The following is a 15834-nucleotide window of genomic DNA, read 5'->3' on the forward strand; positions in this document are numbered from 1 at the left end:
GGATTCCCCCAAATCGTTTCTCGATGGTTGGTCAGAGTTCACATCTGCGGGACTGGATACGTCCCCGAGAAGCAGCGCGTAGAAGAAAAATAGCCTTGCTTGCAACCGTGCCTTCTCCAAGCGGGCTCTGCCCGCTCCCGGCGCGGATGGAAAAGCAGAGCGTAGAAAGAACGGGGGTTTTCAGGGTCCTCTCTTGGCCTCTCCCAAGCTTCCTGCTCCTCGAGGTCGGCGCGATCCAGGCAGCGGCTGGTGTTTGCATAGCACTCTGCCGCGCTCCGGCACGAATTCCCTCCGACGCACGGTCTCCTTGGTGCCCGTGGACTACTGGATGCCACCCAGAACGGGCCGGACCCAGCCAAGCTTTCCCAGTGTCCGGGAGCCTCCTAAAACCTTCCCGGGCGGGGTGCAGCCAGCGCAGAGCAGCGCCACGCGGAGAAAGCGAAAGTTCCTGCGTTTTGCCAAGCGCTCGCGCGCGCTGCGAAACCCCAGCTGGCAACCGCTGGAGAAAAGGTGGGAGAGCAAGCCCAAGTGTCCCCCACGGGCACTGCAATGGCGAAGCATGTCCTTGCTAAGGCAGTCCGTCCCTCCCAGGCGCACACGTGTGCCCAGGATTATAATACAATATAACACATCGTAATATCGGATATTATACCGCGTTTACCTGCCATTAGGATGTGTATATTGTGTTAGGCTTGCTTATGTGTTTGTTACGACGTGCTGTGATATTGTATCTCTCAATCTCACCACCAGGCCCCGACTTATTTGATCCATACAACCACCCCGGAGGCAGGACTCACTTCTACTGCGCAGGCCGAGCACAGAGAGGGGAAGGCACTTGCCCAAAGTTACCCAGCTAGAAAGGGGCAGGGCTTGGATTGGAACCCACAGCTTAGGGCTTGGCGGTGAGAAGCAGACATCCACCAACACAGCTGAGGTCGGAAGCTATCCCACACCACACGCTGCTGTTTCTGGAACAGCCCATCAATATATATTTATTTTATTATGTTGGCTCTATCTGGCCAAGATGAGCGCGGCCAGCCTGCTCTCTGCAACCCTCTGGCTGAGAACTCAGCCATCAGACCTGACCGTGGCCTGGCTTATCCCCTCCTCCAGCCCCCTTCCTTGGCCGGTTCCTCCTAACAGCCTTGTGAAGGAAGCGTTGTTATTGCGGTTCACAGGTGACAAGGAGTTCAGAGAGGTTACATAGCTTGCTCGCAGTCACTCAGCCAGTAAGGAGAGTGACACAGTTCAGGTATTGGGACTCTAGAACCCTGGATTTTGATAACTGCATTCCCAACCCCACCCCAAGGTTTTTTAGTTTCATTGGAGTCCGTAGGTAGGTAGGGGACCGCTGGTGGGAAACAGATTCTAAGAAGAGTATCCTTAATATTTGGGGGCTAGGAATATCCTTGGGATGCAATCAAAACTCAGCGTCTTCTCTCTAAGGGGTCAGAGATCCATGAACCCAGACTGTAAAGTCACTGGAACCTTGGTTGTGATCTAGGGCCTCAGCTGTGACTTGGTTGAACCATCACAGGCTTCCTGGGGACAGCAGAGCAGAGGATGGCCCCTTCACGTATCCTAACCTTCCCTCCACTTTGTGTGCTGCTGGTGGGGGCTGGGGGGACAATCACGGACACAGTTTAATCCCCTCTTTCCAGATGTAAAAATCAAGGCACCGCTGTGCCCTCAAAAATGTCCTCCCACAACTGGAGGACAATAACCAACCCCAATCCTCAAGGAGCCCCGGGGAGGGAACTTCTAAAAGTCTTGGTTTTCAGACTTTCCTGCATCCTCAGATGAACAGCAGAGAGGAGACTCAAGACCCAGCTCGGCCGGATTATTCCACCCCCGCCCCCAGCCGGCCTCGGGTTTTCCTTTCCAAATATCCAAGTTGTTGGGGAAACCTGGTACTTTGCTAGTGTAGAATCAGCCTTCTATCCTTGGACTATGTCAGTCAGAGTTACAGAGTTGCCAAAGAAACCCTCTCCCCTGCAGGAGACGGGAAACGGAAGAATCAGAAATTGGCGCCTCGGCTGCAAAGGCATATCCGCTCCGGGTGAGATATGACAGTCTTTTCCGAAACTGAAAGTCCACAAAATCACCCCAAACCCTGATCCAGCTCTCCCACTGACCAGTCACTTCCACTGGGTTTGAGGGGCTCTAGGCTGCTAGATGCAGGGAGAGAACTGTTTCAAGCAAACACATACAGGGGGGGTTTCTTTGTTTGTTTTTGCCTTTCAAGATAAAACGTGTCTCTACACCCTCTTTGAGAGAATGGAGATGAAAAAAAATTAGAAAATTATCTCGAAATTTTGGGCTTAGCTTACCCTCTCCCATATACACTTAATTATCTGGATATTTGGGGGGGGGGGAATTTAGAGAACTAATGTCTGGATGGACGACTAGAAAGGAGCGCTTTAATTTCCTATGTCTGTGGGTATGTGGGGGAGGTTGTGTGTGGTGTGTGGGGAGGGGGCCAAACATCCTTTTAGGAAACCTGGTGGGGATTCTGCGGCTCTTCGCGAGGCCACTAAAGCACCCTGAAACCCACAAGCTCTGAGAAGAGGTCAAGGTGAACCCTCCTCACCATCCTCAGCACCACATCCACTTTTCTCTCCCTCCATCCCAACCTCGGGGGCACTGGGAAATTTGGCAAAGGAAGACACTCCTCAAGTATGTGGAAAATGCAGCAGACTGTGTATCCTTCAGAATCCTAGCTGGAGGATGGAAGCTTTCACTCTTGCTAATTCAGCCTGGCCAGTTGTCCCCAAAAGAGTAGGTTTTGACTCCCTGGCAAATCCAAGAAATTTTGGAAAATTCAGGATAACATCTGGATACCTGGCAATTTGGCCTGGATAATTCAGGAGACATATGATGGGGGAATTTGTAACGAGGTGGGGATTTCGAGCCATGGTAAAACGTTTAGCTGTATTTCGTTCTGGTTGAATTCAAAATGAGTGGTTTGAGCTGGCATTTTCACCTCGGCCACACTCGAGAGGCACTGAGAACACCACTGTAGTGGACACTTTTCCTCGGTGGCCAAGGAGCCCCGCCCCAGGAGCAAATCCCTGGCTCCGCAGGGCCGAGGTGGGGGCCACTCAGAAAAGAAGGTCGCTGGGCGCAAGCGGAGAAAAGTTGCCCGCGTGCACCCAGAATATATGACATAAGTGGCGCTGACGAGAGCTGCCCGGCTGAAATGCGCCTAAATAAAGGGTCCTCCTGCAGCGTGGGCCGAAGGGATTGCCTCACACTCCGGAATCAGGCCCAGACACGTTTAGAAATGTTTTGCTGGACGCCTGCCCCGCGAGGGCAACAGCAGCAGCCGGCGGCCTGGGCAAAGCTGCGCTCCGGACTCACAGGCTGGCGCTGAGCGGCGGCCACCGTGGCCTCCTCCGTGGAGAAGAATGTCTCCGGCCTTTGAGGGGTTTTCTTTTTCATCTTTTTTTTTTTTTTTTTTTTTTTGGTGACTTCCACGTTTGCATGCCTCATGGGGGCAGGACTCTCTCTGCAGCGCCCCAGCTGTGGCCAGAAAGACATTAAGGAAACGCGCCAAATTAGACACTGTTGGTTTCAAAGGTCTCTCCTAGTGATCAGTGGGCTGTGGGGCGGGACAGAGGGCCGTCCTGGTCACAGCTGGGTCCCCAAGGCCCAGAAAGGAGACTGAAACTAATGGGATGTTTATAGAATCAATGAATGAATCCAGAAATCAGGCTTTCAATCTGAAGTGTATCATAATTCCCTCCCAGAGACTGAATGTCTTTCTCTGAGTCCCCTCTGTAGAACAACAGGGCAGTCTTGTGGTCCCCGCCAGGCTCTCACAACTCAGTCATAACAAGTGAAAACCACAAAAACATCTGCCACTCATTGACCACCTACGTTTTTCATCGAGCTTTATATTCATTTATTAGGGGTAGGTACTGTTATGTCCCCATTTTACAGACAAACAAACTGGAGCTCAGACAGGCTAATTAACTCAGGCTGCCTGGTTCACGCAGGTCTTTGATGACCGTGTGAGTCCTTTGCTGTGGATGTCAGCATGGCTCCTGGGTACGACGAGGAGTGCTGAGCCCGTGGCTTCTATAATTCTACACAAGTCCTTCCAAGCACATGGAGGGTCCGCTTCTCCCCTAGTTGAAATGTCTGAAGCTAAGCAGTCCAGCCAGACTAAGACTGGAAACTTGCAGAAGCTGTAGCCAGCTCTAAATTTACAGAACAGGCTTGGGATCCACAACTGCTTGGGCATTCGTGTTCCTGCGCCATTACTCTTCAGGCGAGACGGAAAAGGTTTGCCTGCGATTCTGCCCAAGGCCGCGCTTAAATACGCTGCTCGAAATTCCTAGAGCCCCTGAGAATCTAGAATGTCCGCAGGTAACCCAGAAAGGGTCCTGAGAAAGGTCACCCCAGAGGTGGATGTAACGGACTTAAGCCCTTGTGCCTTCGCGCCGTGCGCCCCACCTTCGTCTTTACGCACAGGCGCAACTGCGCCCCGCGCATAGGCGCAAACCTGGATCCTGCTGCCTGGTCCCCGGTCCCGCCAGACTTCGGCCACTGCACACTAGTCAATGTAATGAATGGAGAGAGAAAAGAAGGGGCGGGGAGGGAGCGGACATTGTGAAGGGGGTGAAATATCTTGGAAATAATACACGGAGAGAAGGAAATATGGACAAGAGTTTATCAGCACCCCCGCCCCCATTGCCCGCATGTTTAAAACCCATAAGTAATTTTAGATTGTGTCTTCAGTTAATATATCTCTCTCCCTTTCCCGGGGGCTGACAGGGAAGCGCCGTTGCTGCAAGATGTCTGCAGAAAAGGGTCTTTAAGAGTTTCCACATTGTTTAGCTATACAAACGTGTTTGTGGTTCCCGAGGCCCTCCCCCTCCCCCACCCGCCTCCGAATCTCATTTCACTTTATGACTTCAATTGTTTGAGGATGCCCGCGCCACATAAATCCTGCTTCGAGATTAATCTCTCTGCTCGCTTGCGCTGGGACGCAGTGATTTTTTTTTTTTTTTTTTGAGTTCTTTAAAAGAGGGCGCCGGGCGGAGATTTATTAACAAGGAAAAATAGTTTATTTTTATAGTCGACCTCGGAAAGGTGGGGGGTGGGAGTGGGCTGGGGAAGGGGAGTCGTTCAGATGGATAAACAATGAGGCTAAAGGGGCCTGGGTGTTAAAGACCACTTCAGCTGGCAGTGGGCTGGAGACTTGAACTTTTTTGCCTGCGACCCACAGGTTGTGGGTGCGTGGCCAGGAGTCTGCGGGACCACGCCAATAGTTGTGCGGTGTGCCCATGCGGGTCTGCTAACAGGGTGTGTCTATGTGTACGCGTGTGTCAATGAGTATCCCATACGTTGCAGGGGACAAGCCTCTTCAGAGAGAGTGTGCCCAGAGGGGGTCCCCAAATCGGCCTCTCCCCCAGGCTGTGATCTTCGGATTAGTTAAAATGAAGGTTCTTAACATGATTACATGGGTGGCCGTCAAAGATCTACAGATACTATTTGGAAAATTGTATACGTTGGTGTATTTTTCTGAAGAAAAGCCAGTTTTCATTAGCTTCTCGGTGGATGCAAAAGGTTTAAAAACCCTCTAATTAAGGAAAGAGCTAAACTGGGTCCTTCACCTTCCCCGTGCTGCTGGCCGCCGCACACTCCACCTAAGTTTTTGTTCTTCAAACCAGGTTAGCTTATGCCACTGAAGAGTAGCAATGACCAGAAGCCACCTCCTTGGTCTAGGGCATTTTGGAGGCGATTTTGGCCACATATTCGACCCGTGACACTCAGGATTCTTAAAGCTTTAGAGTAAGATGCAAGTGGCCTGAGCTTTGCTTCCAGCCTCTAACTGGCTGTCTGACCCTGAGCCTGCAGTAAATCTTCTCTGAGCCTCAGTTTCCCTTTAAACTTTTGGAAGGCACATTCTGGGGAGAGAGAGAGAGAGTGAGCGCGCGCGCGCGCACTCGTGTATTCTCTTTCGCAGCCAGCTAATTTTGAAGGTTTATGTAAGACAACACAAAATCTAGAATGTTCCACCTTGCATCGACGATAAGACCCGGAGCTCCTGGTGGAGAAGGGTGGTTCTTAACCTTTGAGGGAATGGGGATCCCACTGAGAAGCAGACAAAAAGATGGCCTTCCTCCGCACCAAGAAAGAAGGAAAGAAAAAAAAAAGCATTTAAGCGACTTCGCATACAATTTTCCGGGGTCCCTGGGCAGGTGAAAGTCCCCTGCTTAAAGCGAAGAGACGGAGCGTAAACCCTGACCAGTGCCCTAGGAAGGGACCCCAGGATGCCACGGGGCTCGGGGGCCACGTGAGCTGACTCGTCCGAGCCGCACTCAGGGCTCCCGGGCAAGCAGAGCAGGGTGAGAGGGTGAGAGGAGAACGCCCGCCCCTCCTTTGATTCGCAGACCCGAGCGCAGCCGGAGACCGCCCGGCACCGCGGCGTCTGTCTGTCTGCGCGTCTGCCCGCGGGTCCCCGGCTGTCCCGAGTGAACTCGACGCGCTCCGGGAGCGCGCGGCTGGCCCAGTGCGAGGGCGCGCCCTGGAGACCACGCGCTGGGGTCTAGGCTCAGGCCGCCGTCCCCCAGGGGCTCAGTCCCGAGCAACTTATTTGGGTGCTGGAGTTAGAGGCCTGGCGATGCACTTGGTTGAAGTCTGCAACCCTTGCCGGCGGATCACTGCTTCCCGCTGCCATTCCAACCAAACGTCTCTCCCCGAGTCTGGGGACACCTGCTCAGAGCAGAAGCAGGCCATGGTTCAAGCTGTTTGATCCCGCCCGGGCCTCCTTCCGGCGCATCACACATCCTATAGCCCGTTGACTCTCCCTAGACAGTGCCCAAAATTTCGAATAATCATAGACCACCCCAAATTAGGCTTTTTCTATTTTATAACGGTTTTCCAAATCATCATCTTACTAAACTCCCTACAACCACTTAATCGCGGTTAGAATGTCTCCCTCCGAGATGAGGGAGGGGGCTGGACCCAGAGAGGTCAAGCAGCCAGCCCAAGAGTGCACAGTAAAAAGTGGAGAACCTGGACTCAAACTCAGGCCTTCAGACTCCGAATCCCGGTCATTTCCTAGTGCACCGCGATCAGCCTCGACTTTAGAGGCCTCCCACCCCAAAACACAGGTATCCCAAAATGCATGCCGGGCGCACAGCGGAACAGAGCCTGTCGCCCGAGCCCAGGAGTCTCCCGCCAGCCGTGGGAAAGCGCATAGGAGGTCAGGCCCACCTAGCAGGCGTGCACCCTGACCGACAACTTGGGGTGCACAGCCTGGGTCCCAGCACTGTCTCTCCTCTCCCTGAGTTCATGACATCCCCCCCCCCAAACCCAGATACTCCGAGGTTGCACTGACCCCTGGCATCCCTGCTTTTGCTCTCCACCTCCACTCCCTCTCCCCACCTCTCCGATGCCCATAAAATACCAGCATTTTCCTGGCCCATTGCGAACACCTCCCTGAGAGCACAGGCGCGTCCATCGCTCCCCACCCACCTGATGCCTTACCTGGCCTCGGGTCGATGGACGCAGGCTCGCACTTGGAGCCTAAACGCTGGCGCGCGCGCACCGCACCGCAAATCCCCCCATGAAGCATCCCCTAGCCTCCAGCCGCGTTTCCGGTTGTAGCGCGGGGGCGCCCCGGGAGTGGGCCCGATAAGCTATCGCCCGCCGGCCGGCCGAGCCCAGGAGGGGCGGTCAGCGGCCAGCCAGGGCACCTAGGGCCGGCTCCCGGCTCCCGGCCCGGCTGCCTGCCAGCGGCCGCTCCGGACAGCGGCGAGATGCCTGCCGAGGTGTTTCTGGTTACAATCACCTCACACACAGGCCTGCATTCCGCCCCCCACCCCCCTCATCCTTACCATGATGTCTGAAGTCACACCTTCTCCGGGGGACTGGGGAGCTTTGCCGGGGTGGGCGCGATGAGTGCCTGAGTGCTGGGCCAAGGTTGTTAATCTATAGGGCTCCAGCAGGTCCCTAGAAAGGAATATTTTTGGTGATCAGAAAAATCAACATTGACTAGATATATCGCCTCTTTCTCCTATCCATCAGGAGTTAATTTCCCATCCGTTTATCCAGGACTGTTGTGTGTTCCTGATTATTTTCTGGAAGGGCTGAGGCATACAGTTTAATGGGTTGATTTGTTTTCTTTGGGGGAAAATGGAGAGTTTGGGAGCTGGGAGAGGATTCTCAGGAGAAAGCTAAAGTTGGGTCTTATGTAGTCTTAATAATAATGATGTTCGTGACGGTGATTATAATGATATTGATTGAGCATTTATGTGTTTTCATCCTTCAGGAAAAGTCTCCAAGGTGGGAGCTCGTATTTCCCCCATTTTACAGATGAATAACTGAAGAGGTGAAGTGATGTCCCAGACTCATGCAGCTGCAAGAAGATCAGTCCCAAATGGCCCTCACTGTGTCTCATGCAGGCGTACAGAGGCCCCTGATAAAAGTTTGTGGAAAGTCTGACCCTTGACGATAGGCGGGGAGGATGCCTTCACTAGCTTGTCTTGGGGACCTGTTTTCCACCTGAAGGACAAGCAGTCAGAGCCCCAAAGGCCCCATACCCTTTCCTCCCCACCCTATGAAAGGATTCATGCCAGAGAATTCCAAACAGAGTGGCCCTTGACTGGCCCTGGGAGTGGGGTGCAGGGGAGCCAGCCTGACTCACGCGGGATAGGATGAAGTCTGCTGCTTTCCCGAGCTTTGGTAAGAACCGCAACCAAACTCTTCGGGTCTCCCCCCGCTAGCCCCGTGTCCCAGGGGTGAAAGCTTAGCCCCCAGCCACCCCAATCCAGACAGAGAGTCTTTCTGTTTGGTCAGGCCTGGGTGCTGGGGCCTTAGCCATGCCGCTGGGGTCACTCCAGGCCCTGCCGAACCTCCCCTCATCTGGAGAACAGGGCCGCCCAGCATCCATCGAGCAATTAACCTCACCCACCCTCTCCCTACCAGCTTCCTTAAAATAAATGTGACAAACGTGGGCCTAATGATCTGCGGGGGAAGATCTATACGCTTCAGGACCACAACACATGGCTCTTTCCCTCCCCCGGTCAGTCGAGCAGGCAGCCTTACTTCAAAGAACAGCCGGTGGGTGACATTACTGGGGTTTCCTGGCTTTCAGGAAACAATCAACCAGGTTCCTTGTGGGCAGAATAGCAGCCACAGACACTAACACTAAGGATGATGGTGATGATGGTGATGGTGATGGTGATGCTGGGTACCAACGTTGATTGACTACATGCGCCAGGTTGGTGCTAAGAGCTTTGCACACTCTAACTGTTCTTTATGACAACCTTACAAGGCAGACAGCCCAGTCACCCCATTTTACAGCTGAGAACTACTGAAGTCACATACCCCATCCCCACAGCTAGTAGAGCAGGATTCAAACCAGGTCCACAAGGCTTTAAATAATAATAATAGTTTTTAAATGCATGCACATAAATGCAATTTAAAAAATCAAACAGAAGAGTCTGATATGGAATGACCCCTGACTACTCCTCTTCTGGTTTCCCCTCCCCCTCTCTCCCAAACACAGGTATCCAAGTTCACGTTTTGCATATCTTTTCGAATTCTGCCACCTTTTAAATTGCAAATGGAACTCACAGCAGAAACTGCTCTGAACTTTGCATTTTTATTACTTGCTTAAGGTGATGGAGCATTTTGAAGGTACGGGTTTTTAATCACTAATCACCCGACCTAAAAAGGAGATTTTTGCCAACTGAACAAAACATGGGCATTGGCAGGGCTGGTGTCTTGGGGGATGGTGCAGGGTCAAGTTTTGCTCAGGGTCATTTGAGCTGCTTAGGACAGAAATGGAGGGAGGGAGGGAGAGAGAGAGGGAGAGAATGGAGAGGCAGAGAGAGGATAAGGGAGCTCAGACAGCTCTTACATTCCAATCAGAGATAGCACATGTCCCAGGAACAAAACAGGCTCATCCGCCCTTGGCACGGGGGTGTCACCAGACTTGCATTTCAGAGCAGGAGGTTTTCAAAGCCTTAAATGGTCTCCCAGAGCCCTAGTCACTCTCCGTTTTGTGTGGCGGGGCAGGCTTTCAGGGTGGAGGGCTGAGCGACATGGACCCGCTGGACAAACAGGAACCGGGGGAGATGAGGCTTGTCTATTTTTGGTCCTGGCTCCGCATGTGGTCTTCCCTGCCAGGGAGCAGTCAAGTTTAAGGAACCATCCTGTTGATCCCATCCTTCACCCCCAACCCCCAACAGGCAGCACGTAATTTTTAGAAAGTCCCCTTGTATATGTCTTGCGAAGCTGTTTTCCCAAATGGTATTTGTGTCTATAAACACAGAGCATCCTCTTGACAAACCCATGAAGCTCCAAGTGAAGGTTTCGAGGCTGCCCCCCTGCCCCTCCCAGGGACAGGCGGGCAGGGCCATGGCCTGTGGAATCTGTTCAGAGAAAGTGGAGGGACCAGGACACAAGGCGGGGGCCGGGGGTGGGGTGGGGGGAGCACCTCCGTGAAGAGTTCCTGGACCCGCGGTATCTTGTTCCTCATTTAGAATAATAATGACCTACAGCTTGGGCGGCCTCTCCCTGTCTCCTGCCCCACAGTTTCTAGCTCTCAAGCAAAGAATAATCATCCCCCCTTTTCTCTTGGGCTCTTCCATTTCCCACCTTCTTTCACTCCTATTTTCTCTTTCTCCTATGATCCATTCTTCCCCCTCTTTCCCTCCTCTCCTCCTTCCCTCCCTCTCTCTCTTCCTTCCTTCCTCCCTTCCTATCTGTCATTCTCTCTTCCCACTACAACCATAGCCCTTTCTCAGCCGCCTCTTCTCCTGTCTCCTCAGAGCTCTCTTACTCAGGGAGGGAGATTTACAATGAGAACTGCAGGCCAAGTCTCTGAGGCCTTCGAATTCAGGGGCTCTGGGGACCTGATTTTAACTGAAACAGCAAGTTTTCTTTGACAACACAGGGGGGACTGTACATGGAAACAACCCTGCTGGAGGTGCTTTGGCAGTTTGCAGTTTATTTTTAAAATGCACGCCAACGACTGTTCCACTTCTAGGAAAGTTTTCTCAAGAAGTTCCCAGAAATGTGGACAAATTTTTATTTAAAAATATGTTCATACCCGTGACATATGTAATAACACACGAAAAATTAAGAACATAGATGTGCCAAAGTAAGATACTGGTAAAATGATGTCTTAGCTATAGACGGAATACTATATAGCCACTAAAAATCCCATTTTAAGGGAAGAAAGTAGACAAAGTAGTATATATTTTTAGGATTCCACTTTCTTTATGTGTGTGTGTCTGTGTGTATGTTACATACACATTAAGACATGGTGTATATGCATCAAGATATTAATACTGGGAGGATTACAGAGCTTGAAGGGTTTTTACTTTTCTATCTCCCTTCAAAGGTCAGTGTTTGAAGCTGGGTAATGAATTGGATGGGCAAACGACAAGGTCCTACTGTACAGCGCAGGGAACTGTATTCAATATCTTGTGATAAACCATCATGGAAAAGAATATGAAAAAGAATATATATGTATAACCGAGTCACTTTGCTGTACAGAAGAAATTAACACACGTAAATCAACTATACGTCAATAAAATTAAATCTATATATGTATAATATATGAAGCTGGGTAATCAAATCATCATGGTTCATTATACTGTTCTTTCGACTTCTGCATATGTTTGAAGCTTTTCCATCACAAAATATTTTCGATATTTACTGTGATGCGCGGTTATTTCACGGCCCAAGAGAAAAAGATGCAATTCAAGTTCACTTCCCTTTTGAGGCTCTTGCTTTAGAGCTTCCCGGAAGCTTTCTTTGCTCTTGCAGCCAGGGTTCTGGATTCTGGACGTTCATAAACCCAGATGACACCCCGCTAACCCTGAGGGGGGCCACAGTGGCTGGGGGGGGAGTGTTCCCCGCTCAGATTTCCAGTTCCGATAATGAGCTGTCCAGTACGCGTCAGCAAGGACAGGAAAAGAGGCAAAGTCTAGAGAAGTCAATTAGGTGGGTTTTGCAAAAAGAGGTTGTTCCAAGGAGCCCGGAGTCAACGTAGACAGGCTCCGTCAGAAAGGGGAGCGAGAAGGAGGGCCTTTTAGGCCTGGGGGACATTTGGTTGCTATTATGAGTGAACAAACCCAGCGAAGCTGTAACGGGACAATGGCAAAACTGGGCATCTCATGGGCTGGAGAGAGGCCCAGTGACCCTGGGGCTAAGTAATTCCAAATGGTCTTTGAAACCTTCTGACAGTGGGGCCACTGAGACCTGGGGGCCGTGGGGAAGGGGAGCAGAGGTCCCATTACAAAGGGGCTGAGGTTCGGGGCACTGAGCCATTTTAGAGAAGGTTAATTATGGCCCTCCCTTGCCCAAATCCTTAAAGGAACCACCAGAAGGAGGTGTTCTTACCCACTAGCTTGCAGAAAACCTGCAGGCTGGCTTTTGAGAGAAGGAAACAGTGGAAATTTGTCACAGCTGGACACGGAACCCGTTCACTCAGCCACCAGAACAACAGCCTGGAAGCTCCCCAGACCGGCCCTTCCATGGGCTCTGCGTGCCTCGAACTCAGATGCACCAATAAGTCCTGGATGTATGAACAAACCAATCAATTACTTCATGAATATTTTTCTGGCCTCATGCCAAGTGGCCCCACTTTTATTGCGTTATTTCCCCACGTATGTTTCTGGGCTCACCTGTTACCCTATCACCCGATGGTTGGGTTCCAAACACGGATTCCCAGGCTGCAGCCTCATCTTATGAGTCAGAATCTCTGATTCGTAGCAACAGCGATTTTCACCCTTACCCAGGTTACTCCTATGCCCGCTCACCATGACAGCACCACTGGAGGCATCACTGCTGCTCACTTCTAGAAGAAAGTCCTAAGGCACAGAGGAGGACACACATCTCGCAAAGTCGTGTCATCATAACTATGATCACAACCTTGTATTTGGTGTTTCTTATAGTAAATATCACAGGTAGATATTATACGTACCATTTATTTCACACAAATTATGTGTCAGACACTGTGTCGAGAACTGTGTACGTATGACTTCATTTAATCCTCAAACAATCCCTACAAGTAGATAGTAAACCCATTTTGCAGGAGAAGAACTGTTGCACAGGGAGGTGAAGGGACTTGCCCAAAGCTGCACACCTTTCCACAATATCGACGGCAACAACAACAATAGCAATAACAGGTACTTAGTGAGGGCTTCCTGAGGGGCAGGCACGATGCTAAGCATAGTTTTTTGTTTTGTTTTTTGGCTGCATCGTGTGGCTTGTGGCATTTTAGTTCCCAGACCTGGGATGGAACCTGGGCCCTCCGCAATGAGAGCACAGAGTCCTAACCACTGGACCACCAGGGAATTCCCTAAGAATAGATTTTTAACTTTTTTTCATGTAATCCGTGTCATGTAACTTAACGTGGATTGTTTAATTTCCTCCTCACGACTTTATAAGGAATGGATCTTTATTCTCCCCATTTTATAGATGAAGAAACTGAGGCCTAGGGAGATCTGCTTTCCATGGCCACGGAGCCAAGAAGCAGTGATGGTAGGATGTGACTCCTAAAAACTCGAGGATGTGATGAGTTGTTTAGGCTGATTCCAGAGTTCTCTAACCATTCTCCCTATACGGCTAGATATTTTTAAACTTTAGACCTCATTTGAGTTTAGTAGAGTATGGAAATGGCCTCCAAGGCTTCTGAGGAGCAGAGCTGATGTAGAACAAAAACTAGGCATTCTGGACGTTAGCCTTGAATTATCATGGGTCGTCTCTTACTCAGTTTATCTACCTGTTAAATGGGGAGATGGGCCCCTGAGAATGGTCTCTCAGGGGTTAAATAGGAAAGTCAAGAAACCATTAAGGGAAAGTACAATGGACCAAGAGTGAAGAACTGGGGTCCTGATCCCAGAGCTGACCCCAACTCATCATGTGCAAGGTGGCCCCCCTCGGGCCTCAGTTTCCACGACTGTACCATCACCCTGAGACCCTATGTGCCTGAAGCCTACCTTTCCTGACCTTCCAATTCAGGATCTCTGTGAGCTCTTTTTGCCAGCTCAGAAACTCAATTCTTACAGGAAAAAAAAAAGGACCAAAATTCTGCAAAGTGTAAGTGTAAGCTTTCCCAGTCATTAAAAAGGGAAAATCAGCCTCCCTAAGAAAACAAATTCTCCTCTCACTGTAAGTGCGGGTTATCAATCGGAATTCTGATGACTTTGGGGTTGACAATTCTAACAACCACTTAAGTCTCACCCTGCGCCTTTTATCTGAGTGCTACACAAACATTGTTAAACACACAAGCCGGGGCCAGGCGAAATGGTATCATCTCGGAGTGGAGAAGACCCAGGGAACTGAAGGGTCCACAGGCCCCTCCCTCCCACTCTCCCGTCCACAGACCTAATCAATGGCCTGGCTCGGCTTAGAATTAATAAGTCTGGACTCTTGCACTTTTGACCTGGCTGTTAGATAACAATTCCTTTAGCTGGGCCGCGGGTTATTAGGCATGAAGAGTCAATTTGATAAATAGATGACATTTTATTTATCTACATTTCTGGAAGAAGGGTGTTTATTTTAAAAGAGAGGAATGTCATTTATAAATAATTTATTTGCACAGTCCGAGTTAAAACACTGAATCCTTATTGGAGAAAACAATAACTAAAAAGGATCTCTGACACTTTACTGACTTAAAAAAACAGAAAACAAAACCCAGGCTCTTGATACTTGGGTTTTTCTTATCCTCGTCAGTCTCCTTAATGCCTAAAGGAGTGGCGTTTCGATTCATTGTTCTATTTTGCACTGAATCTCATGGTTGAAAATGGCTTTCTTATTGGCCACAAAGCAGGTGTAATTCTGCAACATTTTTTAATTCTATAGTGGTGGAAACAGCCAATCATTCCCAGATTAAGGATGGGTTAAATGAACAAGGATACATCTGCAAAATGAAAAATGCCTGACATCCCTGATGGTGTAGAACTTTATTCATAAATTTTCTCTCTGCCTCTGACTCTGTTTCTCTTTCTCGTTCTCTCTCTCTCTCTCTCTCTCTGTCTCACACACACACACACACACATCACTAAGTTTAAAAAAAGGTTTCAATGGACTGGAGGACACAGGGTGGGGGGGGCGGGGGGTGAAGGGGAAGCTGGGATGAAGTGAGAGAGTAGCACAGACATATATACACTACCAACTGTAAAATAGATAGCTAGTGGGAAGTTGCTGTATAACAAAGGGAGATCAGCTCGATGGGTGACGCCTTAGAGGGTCAGGACAGGGAGGGTGGGAGGGAGTTGTGGGAAGGAGGGGATGTGGGGATATATGTATAAATACAGCTGCTTCACTTTGGTGTACCTCAAAAGCTGGTACAAGAGTGTAAAGCAATCATATTCCAATAAAGAACTTTTAAAAAAATTTCAAAATAGTTTGATATAGACTTTCAAATTTGCACAACCATGTTATCTACAAGGAATTTTAAATACCCAACCTTAGGGAAGTAGTTAGATACATCATGATTTAATCCCTCCAATGGAATACTGTACAGCCATTAAAAGGAGAAAAGGGGGACCCATCTCTGAGATACATCACTAAAGAAAAAGCTAAGACTCTTGCCAGTGGGTCTAAAATCCATCAATGTGTGTAGAAAAGGAGAAAGACACCCAAGGAAGTGATGACTTTGGTCGCTCTGGGCTGAGGAATGGAGTTGCAGGGGACAAAATTAGGAAGCAGATTTTTCAGTTTTCATGCTTTTGTAGCTTTTAACATGGGAGCCATGTGAATGTTTGCCTATTAAAAATAAATGAAAATAATGAAATTATTAAAAATAAATTGTCAAAGAATACCTGTGAATCTCTATGCATAGGAAAATGTTTAAAAAGG

Source organism: Hippopotamus amphibius, chromosome 8 (assembly GCF_030028045.1).
Source record: "Hippopotamus amphibius kiboko isolate mHipAmp2 chromosome 8, mHipAmp2.hap2, whole genome shotgun sequence".
Taxonomy (NCBI): domain Eukaryota; kingdom Metazoa; phylum Chordata; class Mammalia; order Artiodactyla; family Hippopotamidae; genus Hippopotamus; species Hippopotamus amphibius.